Source organism: Schistocerca serialis, unplaced genomic scaffold (genome assembly GCF_023864345.2).
Source record: "Schistocerca serialis cubense isolate TAMUIC-IGC-003099 unplaced genomic scaffold, iqSchSeri2.2 HiC_scaffold_1260, whole genome shotgun sequence".
NCBI classification, from domain to species: Eukaryota; Metazoa; Arthropoda; class Insecta; order Orthoptera; family Acrididae; genus Schistocerca; species Schistocerca serialis.
In genome coordinates this window covers 845,979-871,080 of record NW_026047470.1, presented here as the reverse complement: position 1 = coordinate 871,080, position 25,102 = coordinate 845,979, and the positions used below count along the sequence as shown (strand labels likewise).

The 25,102-nt window shown below is 42.1% G+C and overlaps 1 long non-coding RNA gene across 1 annotated transcript; it reads right to left on the bottom strand.

Annotated features, from left to right (window-relative positions):
• Positions 1–16,613: 16,613 nt before the first annotated feature.
• On the bottom strand, positions 16,614–24,194 carry LOC126438122 (uncharacterized). The gene is made up of 3 exons (XR_007581005.1): positions 24,038–24,194; positions 17,780–17,881; positions 16,614–16,775 (listed from the first exon to the last, which is right to left on the bottom strand). It is a non-coding gene; the product is annotated as an uncharacterized LOC126438122 (long non-coding RNA).
• Between the last annotated feature and the right edge of the window lie 908 nt (positions 24,195–25,102).

Below are 25,102 nucleotides of genomic sequence, written 5' to 3'. Positions count from 1 at the left end.
TTTTATAAATTTTTGTTCCAATTATTGGTTGGAGGAAGAGATTAAAGTAGTTCAAAATGGTTCAAATGGCTCTGAGCACTATGCGACTTAACTTCTAAGGTCATCAGTCGCGATTAAAGTAGTTAATTCGCAATTCAATGTTAGAGTAAAATATCAAAAAATGTATGAGAACTTAAAGCGTTAATGAAAAATCAGCTATTTTTATCTATCTGCTTTACATTTTTTAATTGGTTTTATTTAACATCTGCAAGGACTAAATTTTTAATCTCTGGAATTCCATAACGACCTTCCTTAAAAAAGGAAGACATCGATTTTTATGCAATGCAGTGGCCATAAAATCGACCAATAAACTCGAAACGAAGATAAGTTAATTACATTCGAAAGGAAGATGAATTAAACTTGGAACGAAGATCAATTAAATTAGAAACGACAATAAAACAACCAAACGTTAAACAAACTGACTTTCCAACCAAATGACTAACTGACTGACTAACAAACAAATTAACTAACTAATTGACTAACTGAGTGACTAACCAACTGACTGACTAACTACTTTAAACCATGGATTATTCTATTTATCAGTTATCACAAACACGTCTTTATTCTTATAAACAATGCTATTGTTATTCTGGATAAATTCAAACAAATTCATTGTAGATGGAAACTATCGGTAAATTATCTGCGAGTGCGCTCAATTCACCCAGTTACCACTACCAGAGTTTAAGTTAAGTCAGTCATTCATTTAACCAGTAATTCCATATATTTTTGCTTTCAAAATTTAGTATTTAAGAATAAGTAACTGCAAACTCAGTGCTTCCCGATTCATTTATTATCACGTGAGCTGTTGTGTTGTGGAAAAGAGTGACAAACTTCTGTTGCCACGCCAGTAATTAATTATTTGCTTAAATTTCTTTGCTATTACCTTTCTCAAGACGCTGGAGATTCATTACCCTAGCGGACTGGCGACCGCTGATTATCCACTTTTTAGTCAATCAGTGTTTTCTTTATGTTATCAGTGATTTTTGTTGTGAATATTACATGGTACCCTTTTTGCCCTCTGTGGTTCGTGATCGATTGTACTATAATCCACGCATTTCGAAATTATCATCAGTATTTAGTTTAAGTTTAGAACAGATGCTTCCTTCAGAAGAGTCTGTTGTGCACTATCCTACAACTAACCGGCGTTATTTTCCTTCGGGAACGATAGCCTTACTCACTGTAAAATTTCGCATGGCATATGCGATCACAGTCAGTTATATCGCAATCCAGTAGGCCGATTAGGAAGGGGGAGGTTACAGTGGGACAGAGACTTCAACCGTCACCATCCAGAATTCGAGTCAGAAAACAATTAGATCTTTATAGGGCGAATCGACAAACCTAAAAGTAAATTTTGGAGAACCCTACTATCTGCAACAACATGTAAATAAATTACCCACCCACTCCGGATTCGCACTGGTAACACTGAGTATCAACTGTTGGACGGTTCTTCTGGGGTGGCAGTAATGATTTACATACAAGAACCTTCCTCGTGAATCAGTCTGTCTATTAATGAAAATTATATTCAAACAAAACCTTTACTGTCGTTCCTGAGATAAGACTTCACTTTTCTTTCTTTCTTACCTTTCTTTTTTTTTAATCATCAGTCTTCTAACTGTTTTCATGCGGCCCGCCATGAATTTCTCTTCTCCATTGCCAACCTTTTCATCTCAGAGTAGCACTTTTAACCTACGTGCTCAATTATCTGCTAGATGTATTCCAATCTCTGTCTTCCTCTATAGTTTGTGTCCGCTAGAGCTCCTTCTAGTACAGTGGAAGTCAGTGCCTGATGCTTAAGAGATGTCCTATCATCCTGTCCCTTCTCCTTGTCAGTGTTTTCCACATATTCCTTTCATCTCCGATTCTGCGCAAAACCTCCTCATTCCTTACGTTATCAGGCCACCTAGTTTTCAACACTCGTCTGTAGCACCCACCCTCAAACGCTTCGATTCTCTTCTGTTCCGGTTTTTCCACACTCCATGTTTCACTACCGTACAATGCTGTGCCCCAACCATATATTCTCAGATATATCATCCTCCCTCCCCATGACCCATGGACCTTGCCGTTGGTGGGGAGGCTTGCGTGCCTCAGCGATACAGATAGCCGTACCGTAGGTGCAACCACAACGGAGGGATATCTGTTGAGAGGCCAGACAAACGTGTGGTTCCTGAAGAGGGGCAGCAGCCTTTTCAGTAGTTGCAAGGGCAACAGTCTCGATGATTGACTGATCTGGCCTTGTAACAATAACCAAAACGGCCTTGCTGTGCTGGTACTGCGAACGGCTGAAAGCAAGGGGAAACTATAGCCGTAATTTTTCCCGAGGCCATGCAGCTTTACTGTAGGATTACATGATGATGGCGTCCTCGGGGGTAAAATATTCCAGAGGTAAAATAGTCCCCCATTCGGACCTCCGGGCGGGGACTACTCAAGAGGATGTCGTTATCAGGAGAAAGAAAACTGGCGTTCTACGGATCGGAGCGTGGAATGTCAGATCCCTTAATCGGGCAGGTAGGTTAGAAAATTTAAAAAGGGAAATGGATAGGTTGAAGTTAGATATAGTGGGAATTAGTGAAGTTCGGTGGCAGGAGGAACAAGACTTCTGGTCAGGTGACTACAGGGTTATAAACACAAAATCAAATAGGGGTAATGCAGGAGTAGGTTTAATAATGAATAGGAAAATAGGAATGCGGATAAGCTACTACAAACAGCATAGTGAACGCATTATTGTGGCCAAGGTAGATACGAAGCCCACGCCTACTACAGTAGTACAAGTTTGTATGCCAACTAGCTCTGCAGATGACGAAGAAATTGAAGAAATGTATGATGAAATAAAAGAAATTATTCAGATTGTGAAGGGAGACGAAAATTTAATAGTCATGGGTGACTGGAATTCGAGTGTAGGAAAAGGGAGAGAAGGAAACATAGTAGGTGAATATGGATTGGGGGACAGAAATGAAAGAGGAAGCCGCCTGGTCGAATTTTGCACAGACCACAACATAATCATAACTAACACTTGGTTTAAGAATCATGAAAGAAGGTTGTATACATGGAAGAACCCTGGAGATACTAAAAGGTATCAGATAGATTATATAATGGTAAGACAGAGATTTAGGAACCAGGTTTTAAATTGTAAGACATTTCCAGGGGCAGATGTGGACTCTGACCACAATCTATTGGTTATGACCTGTAGATTAAAACTGAAGAAACTGCAAAAAGGTGGCAATTTAAGGAGATGGGACCTGGATAAACTAAAAGAACCAGAGGTTGTACAGAGATTCAGGGAGAGCATAAGGGAGCAATTGACAGGAATGGGGGAAATAAATACAGTAGAAGAAGAATGGGTAGCTTTGAGGGATGAAGTAGTGAAGGCAGCAGAGGATCAAGTAGATAAAAAGACGAGGGCTAGTGGAAATCCTTGGGTAACAGAAGAAATATTGAATTTAATTGATGATAGGAGAAAATATAAAAATGCAGTAAGTGAAACAGGCAAAAAGGAATACAAACGTCTCAAAAATGAGATCGACAGGAAGTGCAAAATGGCTAAGCAGGGATGGCTAGAGGACAAATGTAAGGATGTAGAGGCCTATCTCACTAGGGGTAAGATGATACCGCCTACAGGAAAATTAAAGAGACCTTTGGAGATAAGAGAACGACTTGTATGAATATCAAGAGCTCAGATGGAAACCCAGTTCTAAGCAAAGAAGGGAAAGCAGAAAAGTGGAAGGAGTATATAGAGGGTCTATACAAGGGTGATGTACTTGAGGACAATATTATGGAAATGGAAGAGGATGTAGATGAAGATGAAATGGGAGATATGATACTGCGTGAAGAGTTTGACAGAGCACTGAAAGACCTGAGTCGAAACAAGGCCCCCGGAGTAGACAATATTCCATTGGAACTACTGACGGCTGTGGGAGAGCCAGTCCTGACAAAACTCTACCATCTGGTGAGCAAGATGTATGAAACAGGCGAAATACCCTCACACTTCAAGAAGAATATAATAATTCCAATCCCAAAGAAAGCAGGTGTTGACAGATGTGAAAATTACCGAACTATCAGCTTAATAAGTCACAGCTGCAAAATACTAACAGGAATTCTTTACAGACGAATGGAAAAACTAGTAGAAGCCAACCTCGGGGAAGATCAGTTTGGATTCCGTAGAAACACTGGAACACGTGAGGCAATACTGACCTTACGACTTATCTTAGAAGAAAGATTAAGGAAAGGCAAACCTACGTTTCTAGCATTTGTAGACTTAGAGAAAGCTTTTGACAATGTTGACTGGAATACTCTCTTTCAAATTCTGAAGGTGGCAGGGGTAAAATACAGAGAGCGAAAGGCTATTTACAATTTGTACAGAAACCAGATGGCAGTTATAAGAGTCGAGGGACATGAAAGGGAAGCAGTGGTTGGGAAGGGAGTAAGACAGGGTTGTAGCCTCTCCCCGATCTTGTTCAATCTGTATATTGAGCAAGCAGTAAAGGAAACAAAAGAAAAATTCGGAGTAGGTATTAAAATTCATGGAGAAGAAATAAAAACTTTGAGGTTCGCCGATGACATTGTAATTCTGTCAGAGACAGCAAAGGACTTGGAAGAGCAGTTGAATGGAATGGACAGTGTCTTGAAAGGAGGATATAAGATGAACATCAACAAAAGCAAAACAAGGATAATGGAATGTAGTCTAATTAAGTCGGGTGATGCTGAGGGAATTAGATTAGGAAATGAGGCACTTAAAGTAGTAAAGGAGTTTTGCTATTTGGGGAGTAAAATAACTGATGATGGTCGAAATAGAGAGGATATAAAATGTAGGCTGGCAATGCAAGGAAAGCGTTTCTGAAGAAGAGAAATTTGTTAACATCCAGTATTGATTTAAGTGTCAGGAAGTCATTTCTGAAAGTATTCGTATGGAGTGTAGCCATGTATGGAAGTGAAACATGGACGATAAATAGTTTGGACAAGAAGAGAATAGAAGCTTTCGAAATGTGGTGCTACAGAAGGATGCTGAAGATTAGATGGTTAGATCACATAACTAATGAGGAAGTATTGAATAGGATTGGGGAGAAGAGAAGTTTGTGGCACAACTTGACCAGAAGAAGGGATCGGTTGGTAGGACATGTTCTGAGGCATCAAGGGATCACCAAATTAGTATTGGAGGGCAGCGTGGAGGGTAAAAATCGTAGAGGGAGACCAAGAGATGAATACACTAAGCAGATTCAGAAGGATGTAGGTTGCAGTAGGTACTGGGAGATGAAAAAGCTTGCACAGGATAGAGTAGCATGGAGAGCTGCATCAAACCAGTCTGAGGACTGAAGACCACAACAACAACATATCATCCTCAAGGCCTATGTTTGATACTAGTAGAATTTTCTTGGCGAGGAGTGCCCTTTTCGCCAGTGCTCGTCTGCTTTTGATGTCCCCCTTGCTTCGTCCGTCATTGGTTATTTTGCTGCCTACGTATCATAATTCCTTAACTTCATTTACTTCGTCACCATCAATCCTGATGTTAATTTTCTCGCTGTTCTCATTTCTGCTACTTTTCATTACTTTCGTCTTTCTTCGATTTACTCTCAATCGCTATTCTGTACTCATTAGACAGTACAGTCATTCACCAGATCATGTAATTTTTGAAACTTCCTGGCTGATTGAAACTGTGTGCCGGACCGAGACTAGAACTCGGGACCTTTGCCTTTCGCGGGCAAGTGCTCTACCAACTGAATTACCCAAGCACGACTCACGCCCCGGCCTCACAGCTTTACTTCCTCCAGTACCTCGTCTCCTACCTTCCAAACTTTACAAAAATCTCTCCTGCGAGATGTTGAGCACTTGCCCGCGAATGGCAAAGGTCCTGTGTTCGAGTCTCGATCCAGCACACAGTTTTAATCTGCCAAGAAGTTTCATATCAGCGCACACTCCGCTGCAGAGTGAAAATCTCATTCTGGAAACATACCCTAGGCTGTGGCTAAGCCATGTCTCCGCAGTATCCTTTCTTTCAGGATTACTAGTCCTGCATGGTTCGCAGGAGAGCATCTGTAAAGTTTGGAAGGTAGGAGACAAAGTACTGGCGGAAGTAAAGCTGTGAGGCCGGGGCGTGAGTCGTACTTGGGTAGCTCAGTTGGTAGAGCACTTGCCCACAAAAGGCAAAGGTCCCGAGTTCGAGTCTCGGTCCGGCACACAGTTTTAATGTGCCAGCAAGTTTCATATCAGCGCACACTCCGCTGCAGAGTGAAAATCTCATTCATGTAATTCTTCTTCACTTTCACTCAGGATATCAATGTCATCAGCGAATCGCATCATTGATATCCTTTGACCTTGAATTTTAATTCAACTCCTCAACATTTCTTTTGTTTCCATCATTCCTTCTTCGATGTACAGATTGATCAGAAGGGCGAAAGACTACATCCCTGTCTTACATCCTTTTTAATCCGAGCATTCCGATCTTGATCGTCCACTCTTATTATTCCCTCTTGATTATTTTACATGTTGTATATTACCCTTCACATACAGACAGATAAAAGCGGTAGCGGACTTCAGTGCCTCATAGACCAGCAACATGCACGAAATAGCTATCAACTGCACATCTGAATCTTCCTTCTAAATCATCTACCTATTACTGAAAACCGTATCAAAATCCCTATAGTAGTTACTGAGAGAAAGGCGGCAGTAGACTTCACTTCACAATATGTTCTAGTATACATGATGTTTTTGGTAACATCGAAAGCTCTGTGACACTGTTTGGGAAAGACGTCGTTGTGTAAATTTGTTGTGAGGCTAGAAGACTGTAGTGAAATTCAGCAAGACCTCGAGACGATCCACAGTTCCACAATTGGTGTTGTTTTCTTCGTTCTAAAGAATGGTTTGAAGCTGTTCTCCATGCTAGAGTAGTCCTGTGCGTACCTCTTCGTCTCCGAATACCTACTGCAACCTGCATTCTTCGGCATCTGCTAACTGTATTCATCTCTTGGCCTCCCTCTAAAATTTTTACCGACCACACTTCCCTCCAACACTAAATTCATGACCCCTTGATATCTCAGAATATATCTTATCAACGGATCCGTTCTTTTGGTCAAGTCGTGCCAAACATTTATTTTCTCCCCAGATCTATTCAGCACCTCCTCATTAGCTTCGTGTTCTAATCATGCAACCTTCAACATTCTTCTGTAGCATCACATTTCAAAAGCTTCAGTTTTTGTAGTCAATGCTTCACATCCATACGTGGCTAGACTCCAGACATATACCGTCAGAAATTCATAGCTAACACTAAATCCTACATTCGTTAACAAATTTATCTTCTACAGAAATGCTTTTTTCGCCATTACCAGCCTATATATTACATCCTCTCTACTTTAGCAATCGTCAGTTATTTTGCTGCCCAAATAGCAAAACTTATCTACTACTTTAAGTGTCTCGCATCCTAATCTAATTCCCTTAGCATCATCTATTTTAATTTGACTACATTCTATTATCACTGTTTTGCTTTTGTTGACGTTCATTTTATATCCTAGTTTTAAGACACTATCCATTCCGTTCAACTGCTCTTACCAGTTCTTTGCTGTCTCTGACAGACTTTCTGCCCCATCAGTGAAACTAAACTTTTTTTTTCTTCTACTCCAAAATTTTCTTTGATTTCCTTTAATGCTTGCTCAGTGTACTTATTGAATAACACCAGGGACAGGTTATAATCCTGTCACACTCCCCTCTCCACCACTTCTACCTCTTCATACCTACACCTCATCTCTTATAACTATCGTCTGGTTTCTACACAAGTTGTAGATAGCCCTTCGCTCCCTATATATTACCTCTGCTACATTTAGAATTTCAGAGATAGGTAATCCTAGTCATCTTTGTCAAAAGCTTTTTCTAAGTCTACAAATGTAATATCCGTACGTTTCTCTTTCCTTAAACTATCTTCTAAACAAGTTTGCGTGTTCCAACATTTGTCCGGAATTCAAACTGATCTTGCCCGAGATCGGCTTCTACCAGTTTTTCCAATCTTCTGTAAAGAAATCGTGTTGGTATTTTGCAACCATGACTTATTTAAATGATAGTTCGGTAACTTTCACACATATTACAAACTGCTTTCTTTGGAATTTGAATTAATGTATTCTTCTTGAAAACTAAGGATATTTAGCTTGTCTCATACATCTCGGACACCAGATGGAAGAGTTTTGTCATGACTGACTCTCCCAAGGCTATCAATAGTTCTAGGGGATGTCATCTACTCCCGGAGCCTTGTTTCGACTTAGGTCCCTCAGATCTCTGTCAAATTATCCTCGACTTATCATATCCCCCATCTCATCTCCATCTACATCCACTTCGTTTTCTGTAATATTGCCATCAAGTTCATCTCCCTTGTATAGACCCTCTACACACCCCTTCCAATTTTCAACTTTCTCTTCTTTGCTTAAGACTGTTTTACCATCTGAGCTGCTGGTGTTCATACAGCTGCTTCTCTCTTCACCAAAGGTCTGTTTAATTTTCCTGTAGGCGGTGTCTACCTTATTCTAGTGAAAATACTTCTAAATACCTACATCTCGCCCCTAGCCATTCCCACTTAACACCTTGTATTTCATGTCAGTCTCATTTTTTAAACATTTTTATTCCCTTTTCCTGCTTCATTTGATAAATTTTTAAATTTTCGTCTTTCATCAGTTAAATTCAATATTTCTTGTGTTATACACAGATTTCTACCAGCCCTTGTCTTTTTACCTGTTTGATCCTCTACTGACTTCACTATATCATCTGTTAAAGTTTCCCATTCGTTTTGTACTGCATTCCTTTTCCCTCCTCTAGTCATGTTGTCTAATGCACGCTCTGAAACTCTCCACAACCTCTGGTTCTTTCGACGTATTCACGCACAAATTACTTAATTTCATACGTTTTTGGAATTTCGTCGGTTTTAATTTAGTGTTCATAATCAATAAATTGTGATCAGAGTCGACATCTGCCCCTGGAAATATCTTACAATGAAAAATATCGTAGCAAAACCTCTGTCTTATGATTATACAATGCCCGAAACATTATCGTGTGTCCAGGTGTCTTCCATGTATACAAACTTCTTTCATGATTCTTAAATCAAGTGTTAACGACTATTAAATTATGCTCTGTGCAAAATTCTTTCTTGTGGCTTCCTGTTTCATTCCTTTCCGCAAGTCTATAATCATCTATTATTTTTCAATTAATATTGTGCAGCCTAAAATCGTTTGGTATTCTCTAGCAGAGTTTTCCTTTGAGTAGCATGCAAACAGTGAGATTCTGTTTTATTTCCTGTGTAGCAGGTGCTTTATTATTGCTTTTTCTTTAATGTATGAAGTAGTTAATAAGTGTGCCAGCATAGACCCTTGCTGCAGCCTCACTTTCAGGGGCAAAAAATTGTTCTCATCACGCTCTGGATCATCCGTTTCACAGCTGAGAACTGCTCTACAGCGGTGCCCACATGTGCGTGCTGTCGGGACGCTCCACACGGCAGCGCACGCCGTGCTGGACACCATACGGCTCTGAGCACCGCGCAAACATTTCTATATTTATTCTCACCAATAAACTCTCAAATTAAATACAGTTCTGAATATTGTGTATTTTTGGAGTTCCCGTAACTAGTTAACATGACAAAGAAGCACATAATATATAAGAAGGGTAGAAGGACGGATCCTCAAAATTACAGACCAATATCCTTAACATCGGTTTCTTGCAGGATTCTCGAACATATTCTCAGTTCGAATATAATGAATTTCCTTGAGACAGAGAAGTTTCTGTCCATGCATCAGCACGGCTTTAGAAAGCATCGCTACTGCGAAACGCAACTCGCCCTTTTTTCACGTGATATCTTGCGAACCATGGATGAAGGGTATCAGACGGATGCCATATTCCTTGACTTCCGGAAAGCGTGTGACTCGGTGCCCCACTGCAGACTGCTAACTAAGGTAAGAGCATATGGGATTGGTTCCCAAGTATGTGAGTGGCTCGAAGACTTCTTAAGTAATAGAACCCAGTACGTTGTCCTCGATGGTGAGTGTCCATCGGAGGTGAGGGTATCATCTGGAGTACCGCAGGGAAGTGTGGTAGGTCCGCTGTTGTTTTCTATCTACATAAATGATGTTTTGGATAGGGTGGATAGCAATGTGCGGCTGTTTGCTGATGATGCGGTGGTGTACGGGAAGGTGTCGTCGTTGAGTGACTGTAGGAGGATACAAGATGACTTGGACAGCATTTCTGATTCGTGTAAAGAATGGCAGCTAACTCTAAATATAGGTAAATGTAAATTAATTCAGATGATTAGGAAAAAGAATCCTGTAATGTTTGAATACTCCATTAGTAGTGTAGCGCTTGACACAGTCACGTCGATTAAATATTTGGGCATAACATTGCAGAACGATATGAAGTGGGACAAGCATGTAATGGCAGTTGTGGGGAAGGCGGATAGTCGTCTTCGGTTCATTGGTAGAATTTTGGGAAGATGTGGTTCATCTGTAAAGGAGACCGCTTATAAAACACTAATACGACCTATTCTTGAGTACTGCTTGAGCGTTTGGGATCCCTATCGGATCGGATTGAGGGAGGACGTAGAAGCAATTCAGAGGCGGGCTGCTATATTTGTTACTGGAAGGTTTGTTCATCACGCGAGTGTTACGGAAATGCTTCTGGAACTCGGGTGGGAGTCTCTAGAGAACCAGCATTTGAGGCTGGCTGCAGTACAATTTTACTGCCGCCAACTTACATTTCGCGGAAAGACCACAAAGATAAGATAAGAGAGATTAGGGCTCGTACAGAGGCATATAGGCAGTCGTTTTTCCCTAGTTCTGTTTGGGAGTGGAACAGGGAGAGAAGATCCTAGCTGTGGTAGGAGGTACCCTCCGCTTCGTACCGTATGGAGGATTGCGGAGTATGTATATAGATGCAGATGTAGATTTCAGAATGAACTGTTGCTTGACATATTCTGAAAGAAGGAACAACACGAAATCCCACATCGCATTACGCGATTGCTTCCCTCTTTTGATCCTGATGCACGTTACGCGTCTCCCTACTAGTCCGTGTCGGTTTGCTGACGTTTCAGCGTTCCTTGGAAACTGCCGTTCCGCAATGGGCGTTCCCCACCCGATTAACGACCTCCAGATGCTTTCCTTTCTTGCTTCTATGTCTCTAACTACCGCAGGGGGCTCCCTTCTTGGTAGTATGTGGGTGGCAACCACACCGGCCTTTAAGCCGTCGGCACACGGACCGTGCTGTCGAACGTCAACGTTGAGCGTGCCAAGTTCAACTTACTGCTGAACGCTCAGAAACGATGCGACTTGTGCATACGGTACGTGGGCCCCAATGTGGTTTCGTCGTTCCCACATTTTAGTAAAACCCCAGCGTCAGTCTTACTTGATCACTGTTCCTACCCAGTAGCAGAATCTTTGCAACATGTGAATTACGAAGCGTAAAAGGAGCAAAATATCTTTATACAAGTAGCGCAAGCTGTCCTGTAGATTAAGCCAATGGAACAAAGTCACCCCTCAAAAAAAGGTGAACTTATATTTACATAACATCAAATATTATAGTATATACTTATATTAAACTAATAATAAAGTATCAGAACCTAATAAAAACGCAAATGTTAGGGAAAAAAAATTTGGAAATGTTACGACGCGAACCACCGCCCCATCAAAAACTCATTATTGGACAGAGACGCTACTCACTACGCTCAACCAGCAATAGCCCTGCACTGCGTCATATTATCTTAGTCATTGGTAAAAACGTTAATCGTAGGTAATTATGTTACTAATTGAAATTTAATTATAACAAATTGTACCAAGTACAATGCATTTTGGGTGGATCTTCAGTGTGTCGCTGCCTTCAAATAGCCTACTCTCATAATACGCAAGTTACAATAATTCTTTGGCTTCGAATATGATGTTTCTCATTAATTTATTGGATCGGATCACACAATTAACAACGGGTTTTCCAGTGATTCTCAATTTGCTGGTGGTCAGAAACGGCATATATACATATAGGCTTGAAATGAATGCCAACATGGCGCCTCACAACTCTGTACTGAAGGGAGATGGCGTGCGTGTGACGTAGGTGGCGTTGTTCCATCTCATTGGTCAACGCTCAGACGCACGCTCAGAATATCTGACATGCCAGATATTGCTCTGCACGTTCGGAAAGACTCCCGAACGTGCTATTCCACGCTATGACGTCAGAAACTCGGCACGCTCAACGCTCAACGTTCGGATGCACGGTCCGTGAGCTGACGGCTTTAGCTAAGTCTGGCATTGCTTCCACTTACTTGTGTCAGACTTCTGCTTTCTTCTTTCCTGTCGGCCTCTCTTGGTCAACTCTTGCTGCTTCGACCCCGACGGTATTAGGTTGCGAGGCTCGAGAGTGTCTTTCATTTTCATTTTCTTTTCTGGCTATAACCGAATGACTCCCGGTATAAGGAGACCAACCTTACCAAGAACCAACAGCCAGTAAGGGGCGGATGAGTGGGTAAGGAAGGGGCACCCCCTTGTCCCAGGCATGAGCAATTGTCCCTAAAGGCGGAGGAACCATTAACATGGTAAACGGAAGGAGTATGCAGAAGGCAACGGGAAACTACTGCATTAACGATCCCATACAGGATTCCCAAATAGAAATACGGGTACATGCAATTCAAAATTTTCCGGAGTTTCAATTCCCACATTCGGATCTCGGATCTCCGGGGGGTGGGGGGGAGGTGGTGGGTGGGGTGAATGTCTTACGAAAGGCTGCATAGAGTAAAGGAATGATAGGCCACTTCCTGGCAGATTAAAACTGTGTGCCGGACCGAGACTCGAACTAAAGACCTTTGCCTTTCGCGGGCAAGTGCTCTAAAATGAAAAGTGAAAATTTCATTCTGGAATAAAAGAACAGATGAAAATTGGAACATGGAAGGTCAGAACCCTATTAAAATCTGGGAAACTAGAAGAGATTAAGATGCTAATGGAAAAGTCACAGCTGGACATACTAGGAGTCCGTGAAACTAGATGGGGCGGCAACGGTGATTTTATGTCAGGGGATTTCAGGATCATTCGCAGTGGTAGTGCTCGAACAGGAAGCAATGGCGTCGCTATAATTTTGAGAGGAAAATGGAAGAACAGCGTGTTGAACACATACCACTGCAGTGATAGGATAACGACGATTAAAATTAAAGCACAACCCACGGATTTGTGTGTAATTGCAATTTACTTACCAACAACAAATAGCAAGGATAACGAAGTAGAAGTAGTATATGAGCAAATTGATGACTTAATGAAACTGGTTAAAGAAACCGACTATCTTACCATAATTGGTGCTTTCAATGCATCGATTGGTGAAGATAACAAAGGATTGTAGAATGGCAAGTTCGGGCTAGGAAAAATTAATGCTAGAGGACAAAGGTTGCTAGATTTCTGTGGACAGTATGAGATGACAGTCACCAAAACGTGTTTTGAAATGCCCAAGAGAAGAAGATATACATGAAAAAGTCTAGCAGATGGCACGAGGTATCAGATAGATTATATCCTAGTCAAGAAGAAATTTATGAATCAAATAAAGTCTATCCAATCATACCCTGGATATGACGTAGACAGTGACCATGTTCTACTGATAAAAGACTATAGTAACAGATTTAGGAACTAAGCAACACAGACTTACGGAAAAGCAAGTAACTGCGGACATGAAAGAACTGACCGATAACGTGATAGGTAACAGGGAAGGATGGGAAGGATTCAAAGAGACCGTAGAAGTAGCTGCTAAAAGACTATTAGGATTAAGGAAACTAGAACCGAGGAAACCATGGATGACCAAGGAAATACTAGACCTTACTGAAGAACGAAACAGGCCGAAGAAAAAAGATTTCGATAAGTACAAAAGTATAAAAAATGCAATTACACAGAAATGTAGATTTGAAAAAGAAAAGTGGATGCACGACAAACATAAGGAAATTCAACAAGATCTAAGTAGAGGTCAAATTGATAGATCCTACTCTAAAATTAGATCAATGCAGATAAATCCAAGAACAAAAACAAATATGGTCAAGAATAAAAACGTTGACCTACTTTTCGAATTAGAGGATGTATGCGAAAGATTAGAAAGACGAATTGGAGTTAATAGGAAAACCTACTTGAGCTTTATAGATTTACAAAAAGCATTTGACATGGTTAATTGGAAATTGTTACTCCGAACAATGTAGGAAATAAATCTTGATTGGAGGGACAGAAGATTAATCTGGAACCTGTATGAAAGGCAGGAAGCAGAGATAGAAGTGAATGGTGTGAAGAAGAAAGCAAAAATAAGGAGGGGAGTAAGGCAAGGATGCCCATTGTCACCATATTTGTTCAACTTATTTATTGAAAAAACCACTGAAAAACTGAAAAGAATAACCAAAGGAATTAAAATTAACGGGGAACGAATACACTGTATCCGTTTGGCAGATGATATAGTAGTACTTGCTGACTCAGTAAAGGAAATGGAGTTTAAGTTGCTAAAATTTGCCAAAATTCTAAGAGAATATAATCTAAAAATAAATAAGAATAAAACAAAAACTATGATAGTAGGGAAGACAAAAGAAAATGGTAAACTTAATATAAAACTAGAAAATGATGTTCTAGAGCAGGTTGAGAACTTCTGTTATTTGTGGAGCACAACCACTGACGACAATAAATGTATCACAGATATAAAGACAAGAATAGCCTTGGCAAAGCAAGATTTCCAAAATAAAAGAAATTTACTAACAGACAATTATATAAGCATAGAAAGTAGGAAAAAGTTTGCCAAAACTTTTGTCTGGAGTGTCTTAACATACGGATGTGAAGCGTGGACTCTGGGAAAGGCAGAGAAAAAGAGACTGCAAGCAATGGAAATGTGAAACTTCCTGGCAGATTAAAACTGTGTGCCCGACCGAGACTCGAACTCGGGACCTTTGCCTTTCGCGGGCAAGTGCCGCGAAAGGCAAAGGTCCCGAGTTCGAGTCTCGGTTGGGCACACAGTTTTAATCTGCCAGGAAGTTTCATATCAGCGCACACTCCGCTGCAGAGTGAAAATCTCATTCTGGAATGGAAATGTGGATGTGGAGAAGGATGACGAAAACAAGCGGGGTAGACAGAAAAAGTAATGAACAGGTCTTAAGAGAAGTGAATGCGAACAGAACGCTGCTAAATCACATCGGAAGAAGAAAATCAAAAATGAAAGGGTACATATTGAGACACAACCAGTTCCTAAGGAATGTATTTAAAGGAAAAGTTTTAGGGAAAAAACCAAGAAGCAGGCCAAGTGAAACGTATTTTAATAACATCAAAGAAGATATGGGGATAAAATCGTATGAAGAATTGAAGAGGATGACGAGGGAGAGAGGGACGTGGCTAAATCGACAAGTCATAGCCTTTAGTTTGTGATGATGATGATGTCTCTAAGTCTCTCGAATGAAGCTGAGATGAAATTCGGTGACAGAATTATTCTTTCCGGAATGCGGCTTGTAAATGACATGGGTATTTAGCACGCAAATGTCCAAGTGGTAAATAAAGAGCGTTTTGTACCATTTCAGTGGTTGTGTACACATTCCGCTGAGCTAAGTAGCGTGTCGTATTTATCCACTGAACCCTTAGACTCGTTGTAATCCACATCAAATTTTGTTAAATTTTTCGGTATTAGTTTTGCTGTCCATATCCACTACTGATTTCACTGCAACTGCTTGATTGTGTGTCTTTACGTATTACACCAACCACTGTTGAATACCATCCACATGCGATGTGGCCATCATATGGCTGGATTAACAGGGGACATCGAGTGTGTATTTAGAGTAGTAGTGTAACTTGTTTCGTCGACTAGAGAATGTAACAGAAATTTTTCTCCCAAAGCACAGTGTTAATATACAGCTTAATGTTATTCATTCTTATGGCAGCTAAATTTAATAGAGTAAGTGGCACGGCTGGTGCTTTAAAAAAAATTTGCTGCCGCTGCACTTATATCACACACGTTCTGTCTATATGTTATTGGTAGCTTAATATTACTACATCACAATGGTATATTTCAAAGAAAATGAGTCTTATTTATAGTACATCACTGCTTGTGATACATATAAATAAGAAAACGTCAGTCAGTCAGTTTTATAAAATGTTAGTTTATTTCATTAATTAATTTTCTAACCCATTCAGCCTCATCTTCAGATGGTGTTTATGGAAATCACATGTTTATTTCTAGTGTGTGATGCTGGGTACGCTGTGGAAACAAACACGTAAGTACCAAGAGTACCATTGGAAGATGAGACTCGAAAAGTTAGTAAACTAATTAATTAATGGAATAAATGAACATTTCAAAAAACTGGATGATTGCAGGTTTCTGTATTTATATTCAGTACATAGTCACATGATCTGCAACATCTGTAACGGATAAGCTTGATTTTTCAGGAAACTTTACAAAGAACGGTTGTTATGTAGCCAACAGTAATTTCTATCCCTACGCCAAGCACTTCACGTGAGTTCGCAGACTATAGGTGTAGACGTGGATGATGGAAGGCTCTACAAGCGGAATTAGAGAAAAAGGATGAAGGTATTAGCTACTATCAGCATTTCGTGGAAGTTTTTTATAAATGAACTTGAGCAAAATTGAGTATTTCAAGCTTTATTCGTAGCCATTTTGAGTATATTCGCTGCACATACATTCAAATATCAACATTTATGAAGCAGCAGACCATTTCTCCGTGTCAAGTCTTCAGCGGCAGCCGACCTGGCCACGGGATACAGGTCACGCGAATGTAAGACCACCACCTGGAACATGGAAGTGTTAGATTCAGACTGCATATCAGTGATACAATAATTACATAGTTTTCTAGTTTCGTCAGTTTATTACTGGTGTTTCTCGTCGCTATTTCCCATAATTTACTATACCATTTGACAATTGTTAAGCGATATATATCTGCTCTTATATATCAGAAATATAAATGAAAGAACTTCGTCACACAATACGAATGTGAAACATATAATAATCAAATTTAGTTAAGCACTGTACACTTAAGCGAAACTCTTAGACACAAATCTTGTGTGTGCTACAATTCTAATTTTAAGTCTCTTTCTAAGAACTGTGTCATTGTGTGAGTTTAACGTAAACTGTCTGGTTAGATGTAAGACAGGTCCTGGTGACATTAATCATGTTAGGATAAATAAGATAAATGCTAGGTTGGAATGACTATTGACGTAAAATCGGAAATATTTAGCCTGCACGAAAAGATTTACGTATCAATTTTTTCCACTTGCTGATGTCGGGTCGGGAGACAGAGATGTCAGTTGAAAACCAGGCCTTCTAAATTCTATTAGGTAACTATATGTGAATTGCAGAATAATTAACGTTGCTTCTCTGACTAATAAACATGCGAACTCATGAGCAACACACTTTAGTTGCAGTATCGAGAATAGGGTACAAACGTTTGCAGAGACAGAACAAAATGGAGCCTTAATGCTGAATGAGAAAGAGTTTGGAATGCAGATCTTGAGTGGTGTTATACATTAAATGAATTCATAATTGCGAATGAGGACTACCATCAGCTGTAGAATGGAATGACGACAATGAAAACTTGTATCCGGCCGGATCTAGAACCCGGATTTTCAGCTTATCGCAAGCGGTCGTCCCACCATTTGGCTATCCGTGTACCACCCTCTGCCAGACCCAAACTTCCATATGTCGTAAATATGCGTGCATGTCGAAAGAAACTTTGCATCGTAATCGGAATAGCACAGGCATTGCGATATCGTATCAAGTCGTGTTGGGCACTCACCGCTGGAGGGCGGGCAGTACTTGAGCGTGCAGATCCAGGCGCCGCCACTGGAGCACGTGCACCAGTTGCAGCCGTCGTACTTCCGGGAGCCCGGCGTGCAGGCTGCAACAGCACACACAGCACTGCTAACACACTTCTCCGCCACTTGGCACCTCACACAGACACACACACACACACACACACACAGCAGCTCATGTAATCTAATACACGGCTCGCGTACTATACGTGCCGTAATGTTGATGGACCCGTTCCCCGGCACTCGCTACACGAACTATTCTTTCGTGTCAGTCCACTTACATGAGATAATTACAGAAACTTCCCAATAACTACACTACTGGCCATTAAAATTGTTATACCAAAAAGAAATGCAGATGATAAACGGGTATTCATTGGACAAGTATATTATACTAGAACTGACCTGTGATTACATTTTCACGTAATTTGGGTGCATAGATCCTGAGAAATCAGTACCCAGAACAACCACATCTGGCCGTGATAACGGCCTTGATACGCGTGGGCATTGAGTCAAACAGAGCTTGGATGGCGTGTACAGGTACAGCTGCCCATGCAGCTTCAACGCGATACCACAGTTCATCAAGAGTAGTGACTGGCGTATTGTGACGAGCCAATTGCTCGGCCACCATTGACCAGACGTTTTCAGTTGGTGAGAGAGCTGGAGAATGTGCTTGCCAGGGCAGCAGTCGAACATTTTCTGTATCCAGAGAGGCCCGTACGGGACCTGCAACATGCGGTCGTGCATTATCCTGCCGAAATGTCAGGTTTTGCAGGGATCGAATGAAGCGTAGAGCCACGGGTCGTAACACATCTGAAATGTAACGTCCACTGTTCAAAGTGCCGTCAGTGGGAACAAGAGGTGACCGAGACATGTACCCAATGGCACCCCATACTATCACGCCGGGTGATACGCCAGTATGGCGATAACGAATACAGGCTTCCAATGTGCGTTCACCGCGATGTAGCCAAACACGGATGCGACCATCATGATGCTGTAAACGGAACCTGGATTAATCTGAAAAAATGACGTTTTTCCATTCGTGCACCCAGGTTCGTCGTTGAGTACACCATCGCAGGCGCTCTTGTCTGTATTGCAGCGTCAAAGGTAATCACAGCCATGGTCTCCGAGCTCATAGTCCATGCTGCTGCAAACGTCGTCGAACTGTTCGTGCAGATGATGGTTGTCTTGCAAACGTCCGCAACTGTTGACTCAGGGATCGAGACGTGGCTGCACGATCCGTTACAGCCATGTGGATAAGATGCCTGTCATCTCGACAGCTAGTGATACGAGGCCGTTGGGATCCAGCACGGCGCTCCGTATTACCAACCTAAACCCACCGATTCCATATTCTGCTAACAGTCATTGGATCTCGACCAACGCGAGCAGCAATGTCGCGATACGATAATCCGGAATCGCGATAGGCTACAATCCGACTTTTATCAAAGTCTGAAACGTTATGGTATGCAATTCTCCTCCTTACACGAGGCATCACAACAACGTTTCACCAGGCAACGCCGGTCAGCTGCTGTTTGTGCATGAGAGATCGGTTGGAAACTTTCCTCACGTCAGTACGTTGTAGGTGTCGCCACCGGCGCCAACCTTGTGTGAATGCTCTGGAAAGCTAATCATCTGCATATCACAGCATCTTCTTCCTGTCGCTTAAATTTCGCGTCTGTAGCACGTCATCTTCGTGGTATAGCAATTATAATGGCCAGTAGTGTATGTAAACTTACTGGGTATAGCGGCGATCACAATAAACTATGATAAAATATTACGTAAACACTTTTGTTCACTTACGAGTAAAGGTGCTTTTATGTGGTCAGGATGATCCACCCGTGGTCTACGGTAGCATGAGTGAGTGCCTGGGGTAGAAATGGTGCAAGAGAGAGTGTAGGGTTTCGCCCCTATGACGGGGTGAAAACTGGGATTAAAATTCAAGGTGAAATTATATCAATGGTAAGATTCGCTGAGAACATTGCTATCCTCAGAGAAAGTGAAGGAAAATTACAAGACCTGTTGAGTGGAACGAACAGTCTAATGAATAGAGAGGATGAGTTGATAGCAAAACTAAGAGAAATGAAAGTAATATGAACTGGAAGAAATGATAACAGCGAGAAACTTAACGTCAAAATTGCTGATCACGAAGGAATTCTGCTACCTATGCAGGAAATTAGCCCATGTTGGACGCAGCAAGGAGGACATAAAAAGTAGACTATCACTGGCGTTCCCGGCATAAAGAAGTATCAAACATAGATCTTAATTTGAGAAAGAAATTTCTGATAATGTACGTTTGGAGCAGAGCGTTGTATGGTAATAAAATATCTTCTTTGGCAGAACTGGAACAGAAGAGGATCGAAGCATTTGAGATGTGGTGCCACAGAAGAATGTTGAAAAATAGGTGGACTGATAAGGAATGACAAGATCCTATGCAGAATCGGTGATGAAAATAAAATATATGAAAAAAACGCTGGAAAAAAGGAGGGACATGACAATAGGACATTTGTTAAGACGTCAGGGAATAACTTCCAATGTACTAGAGGTGGCTATGGATGGTAAATTGTAGAGGGAGCCAGAGACTGGAATATATCCAGTAAATAATTGAGGATGTAGGCTGCAACTGGTACTTCGAGATGAAAAGGTTGGCACAAAAGAGCAATACGTTGCAGGCCACTTCAATCGTGTCAGAAAGTTTTATAGCAATAGCTAGACTTCACATGAGACCTTTTGTTTTCGACAGTCCATTTTCCGCATCATACATCTAATTTTAAATTGGAAATGGAATAAGTTGACAAACTGCCTATTCGCTTCTGTCTCGGGTTCTTCGGCCGACGTTCATCGTTCAGCGGCCGCGAGCTCGGCTCCAGTCACCACCGGCAATGGAGGGTGAAGCTTTCACAATGCCAGCCACTCGTGCTGGCGAAACGTCAGTAAAATCAAGATGAACGTCGGCCGAAGAACCCAAGACAGTAGCCAATAGGCAGTTTGTCAACAAGTGGCCAGGAAAGCCTTAATAATTTTGGAATAAGTTGCCTTGGATCGCTAGCAGTTTGTCAGCAAAATAATACCGGGTGGCCCCATTTTTCTTGACTTTAAAAACGTAGTGCTGAAGTGACCTTGAGTCTGCTGTAGCAGTATACAATGTAGCTAACCAAGGTAGCGTAATTCGTTCACTTGCTGGAGTTGACAAAAAACAGTTGTACACACAAGGAAAATACATGATCCTCTACTGAAGGTTTATGTGAGTACTATGTGCACAAGTGAAGAAAAGGCAGAAATAAGACTGATCTGTGGAGAATGTAGTTTCGCCGAATGTACGAGTGTGTCCAATAACTAATAAAATATATTTTTCTTCTGAAAGCAGGTTGGTTTTCTTCAGCATTCCAATAAACAATATTACTCCCCTCTTTTATAGTTACAAAACGCCATCTTTCAGCATAATCTACGTTCAGTGCTACGAGCTTACGCCACCTTACTGTAAAGGCCTGTGAGCTCGCACGGTTCTACTCTACTGGTCGACGTCGAAAGCACCGTCTTGCCGCATCAGTAGCCTGCGAAGAGCATGCTTCATTGGGCCGAACAGATGGAAGTCGGAAGATGCGAAATTCGGGCTGTATGGTCGAAGACTACAAACAGTCCAGCGAAGTTTTGTGAGCTTTTCTGGGTGACCAGGCTTGTGCGAGGCCTTGCGTTCTCATGGAGAAGGAGAAGTTCGTTTGTGTTTCTGTGGCGACGAACACACTGATGTCGTTTCTTCAGTTTCCTAGTGCTAGCACAACACATTTCAGAGTTGAGCGTTGCGCCATGAGGAAGAACAGAAAACAGAATTACCCCCTCACAGTCCCAGAAGACTGTCGCCCCGACTTCATCGTCTGAGGGAACGGCTTTGAACTCTTTCTTCGGAGGGGAGGTTGTGTGGCTCCACTCCATGGATTACCATTTTATTTCCGTTTTCAAGGGATGAACCCATGTTTCATCGCCGCGACTGTTTTCTCCATTCGTCTTCTAACGCATAAGGAATTCCACCCAGATGGTCTTCGTGTTCTGTTAAGCGGAGCGGAACTCATCGGGCACACACCTTCGTGTTACCCAACTGGAGTCAGCACTACCAACACAGAAGTCCCAGTTGAGAGGAGAGGTATTTGCTTATGATTCGTCGATCATCTCGAATGCGAGTGTTCGCACGTTCTTCTATTGCAGGAGTCACAACTGTATGCAACCGGCCACAGTGCGGACGATGTGGCAGGTTTGGGCGACCTTATTGCGATTATGACGGACGCCTCACCCAACGACTCTCCGCGGTTTTTATCACTGCCAGGATTCCATAGACGTACTGAAGGCGCCTGTGAACAGCTACGATGCTCTGGTTTTCCACCAAAAGAAAATCAGTGACAGTTCCAGGTGCCATCACTGTGAGCTGGCACAGGACATTCAAAGTCAACTTTGTGTTAGTTTGTGACCTTCTACAGAAACAGTTCCTTACAGAATAAGCTGCAAGAAAGATTTCGTGAGCGAATGGCCAGACCTGCTTGCGTGGGAGGTACAACCATATAGGGGTGGAGATAAAAGATCTTTTGGATAGGGTGGATAGCAATGTGCGCCTGTTTCCTGATGATGCTGTGGTGTACGGGAAGGTGTCGTCGTTGAGTGACTGTGGGAGGATACAAGATGACTTGGATAGGATTTGTGTTTGGTGTAAAGAATGGCAGCTAACTATAACTATAGATAAATGTAAATTAATGCAGATGAATAGGAAAAAGAATCCTGTAATGTTTGAATACTCCATTAGTAGTGTAGCGCTTGACACAGTCACGTCGATTAAATATTTGGACGTAATATTGCAGAGCGATGTGAAGTGGGACAAACTTGTAATGGCAGTTGTGGGGAAGGCGGATGGTCGTCTTCGGTTCATTGGTAGAATTTTAGGAAGATGTGGTTCATCTGTAAAGGTGACCGCTTATAAAACACTAATACGACCTATTCTTGAGTACTGCTCGATCGTTTGGGATCCCTACCAGGTCGGACTGAGGGAGGACATAGAAGCAATTCAGGGGCGGGCAGCTAGATTTGTTACTGGTAGGTTTGATCATCATGCAAGTGTTACGGAAATGCTTCAGGAACTCGGGTGGGAGTCTCTGGAGGAAAGGAGGCGTTCTTTTCGTGAATCGCTACTGAGGTAATTTAGAGAGCCAGCATTTGAGGCTGACTGCAGTACAATTTTACTGCCGCCAACTTACATTTCGCGGAAAGACCACAAAGATAAGATAAGAGAGATTAGGGCTCGTACAGAGGCATATAGGCAGTCATTTTTCCCCCGTTCTGTTAGGGAGTGGAACAGGGAGAGAAGATGCTAGTTGTGGTACGAGGTACCATCCACCACGTACCGTATGGTGGATTGCGAAGTATTTATGTACATGTAGATGTAGATCTTTGACACTGTAGGTTTTAGTTATTGAAAATAGATGAGACAAGATTTAAGTAGGAATGTTTTGTTTGTTAGCTAAGCACTCAAGAGAGCAGGGAGGTGGAGCACCGTCATGTGGCATCTGCATTATTCTCCATACCAAACAAAGGCAAGTCTTCCAGCAAGGGAGGAAGGGTAGCTGCAGATAACCTCGCTTGTGAGGGGCTTTGTGGGAGGATTGCTTGTTCCACACGGTGGTCGACAGTAGCTCCGCCCACTCATTGAAGTTAAACCTGTGGTGTTAGTTCGCTGCCAGCATACCATGCGGATTCTCCGCAGCCCGAAGGTGTTTGTGGAGGGACTGACGAAGTCACTCCTTGTAAACACTGCCTCATCTGCTAATAGGGCGGTTGACAGAAATCCCAGACCCATGATGGCCCGGGCAGTAAACCAGCTACAAAACCGTCCCACCAGATGCAAGTATAAAACCAATAATGCCTGCACACGTCGTAAGTCATACAGACAGTGGCAGCTGCCCCACACCGTCGTCTGGCTAATCCCACGCTGGCGGGTCACCTGTCTGAAGCTGACGCAGCGGTCATTTTCAAAAATCTTTTACCTCCACCTTCAAGTGGTCGTACCTTGGGACGCATTTCCGCCCATGTACTGTCCTTATCGCCTGTTTTTGTCCCTTATCCTATCATTCGTTCAGTTTGTCCATATTTAGCAAACTCTACCTTATATATGGTATTGAAAAACGTTTTGTAACAACTCACTTCTCTAGCTAAATACCGAATCCCAAAGTCCAGTGGACTGAGAGCTCTGTTCAAACACCACTCACCTAAAGCCTGCTCGCAGACCAGGGCAGCAATCAGCAGCACCAGGAAGAGGGCCAGTAGTTTCGCCATGTCGCACTGTGCGAATGATACTTCAGCGGTCCCCTGTCGCCGTCTTATATACGCGGGACTGTGACCCAGCACGCTACATATTGCACGCAGGGAAAATACACAAAACAAGTGCATGGGGCATGTGTGCTTCCCCGCAGGCGTGGAAAATACAGATGCAGCAATTTGTCACGCGCGGCACAGTTTCCTGGTGTTATCACGCAGGCTGAACGTCAACAAGAGCAAACTGCCATTCAGATTGCATCACGACATCCTTCTCTAAGGCGTTCTAGTGTGCCAATTCTATACGCGATCAAACGCTTGCTATACCTGCCTATAAACAGGCATAGTGTGAACACTAAGACGGAAACGGCGGACGCCCTAAGCTCCCGATTTCGATGAGTGTCGGAGTACTAATCAGGGGCCACCAGAAAATAAGAGCTGTTGAAAATTTTGAGTTACTACACTTCCGTTTTAGAAATACTACAGAGTTCGCACGTCATTGCTTAGGATCATTTTGCTGGCTCTGCTCAGTCATTTAGAGAACAAAACAGGAGCTTGCTCAGTATCAGACGGTGACTACATTCAGTATTTCGTAGCCGATTAAAAACAGTTTGTTTTTTGAAGGATGTAATGGAGAAATCAAAACGTAATTTTGTGAGTATGTACATATACTAGTGGCCATTAAAATTGCTACACAAAGAAGAAATGCAGATGATAAACGGGTATTCAATGGACAAATATACTATACTAGAACTGACATGTGATTACATTTTCACGCAATTTGGGTGCATAGATCCTGAGAAATCATAACCCAGAACAACCACCTCTGGCCGTGATAACGGCCTTGATACGCGTGCGCATTGAGTCAAACAGAGCTTCAATGACGTGTACAGGTACAGCTGCCCATGCAGCTTCAACACAATACCACAGTTCATCAAGAGTAGGGACTGGCGTATTGTGACGAGCCAGTTGCTCGGCCACCATTGACCAGACGTTTTCAGTTAGTGAGACATCTGGAG